At 35.3% G+C, this 1,109-nt stretch overlaps 1 non-coding gene across 1 annotated transcript; it reads left to right on the plus strand.

Moving 5' to 3' along the window:
* The first annotated feature begins 635 nt into the window (after nucleotides 1-635).
* On the plus strand, nucleotides 636-707 carry trnae-cuc (transfer RNA glutamic acid (anticodon CUC)). Its single transcript has one exon. It is a non-coding gene; the product is annotated as a tRNA-Glu (tRNA).
* The last annotated feature ends 402 nt before the right edge of the window (nucleotides 708-1,109 follow it).

A 1,109-nucleotide genomic window follows, 5' to 3' on the forward strand; every position in this document is an offset into this window, starting at 1 on the left:
TGTCTCTGTGCGAGTGTGTGGCACTGAGGGGGGCGGAGCCACGGGGCCTGTATGTGCGTGTGTGTGTATAGCTCAGTTGACCAATCCTGCTCGAGACTGGGGTTAGGCCCGCCTTTCTCATTAGCATAAGGTGATTGAAAACGTGAAAAATATAAATCAGGGAATAAATAGATGTGCAAATATATTTAAGACATTTATTTAGACATTTCTGTTGTTATTAACGTATTTATTTATTTATTTCTGTATTAATTAATTAATTTCCTTTTTTATTTCTGTATTTATTTATTTATTGCTGTATTTATTTATTTCTTTCTGTATTTATTTATTTATACTTAAGTCATCTATGGTCCTCCATACATATCTGTTCTTCCTCTAACTTTGAGTACTCCGTTGCCTTCCCCTATCTGGGCGGTTTGGATGCGTTTACCATAAGTGTCTGTATATGAGTGCAGTAGAATATCTGTGTCGGCTGATTTGACCACAGAGATGCGAGTGTCGGGTATTAGAAAGCTCATAATTACAACTATGGTCTTCCATTCATAGTTTCACAGGAACACGAACAGTGTTTCTGAACTCCTGTTCCTTTTTAAAGGGTAGAAGTTCATGACCAGCTGCCTCCAACAGAATGGCATCTGTCCCTGATGGTCTAGTGGTTAGGATCCGGCGCTCTCACCGCCGTGGCCCGGGTTCGATTCCCGGTCAGGGAACTTCTCTATTACTACTTTGAGTAAAACTGCCTACATAGGACTATGGAGCACCATACACACTCTGACCTCCTCGAGCTTTTATTTTGTTACTACTTCCTGTTACCGGCATTTTAATTTGCATATTAGTTAAATAGTTAGTTTCACCCGAAACATTTAGATTTAAAATTTAGATTTAGATTTAACATTTAGATTTAACATTTGGATTTAAATTTAACATTTAGATTTAACATTTAGATTAAACATTTAGATTTAAATTTAACATTTAGATTTAGCATTTAGATTTAACATTTAAGTGTAACATTTAACATTTGGATTTAAATATTAAAAATATCTCTAAGATGACAAATATTGTTGTTAATGTGCAACAAAGTCACTCAAAAATTCACACCAGTTTTTTAAACA

Source organism: Limanda limanda, chromosome 4 (genome assembly GCF_963576545.1).
Source record: "Limanda limanda chromosome 4, fLimLim1.1, whole genome shotgun sequence".
NCBI classification, from domain to species: Eukaryota; Metazoa; Chordata; class Actinopteri; order Pleuronectiformes; family Pleuronectidae; genus Limanda; species Limanda limanda.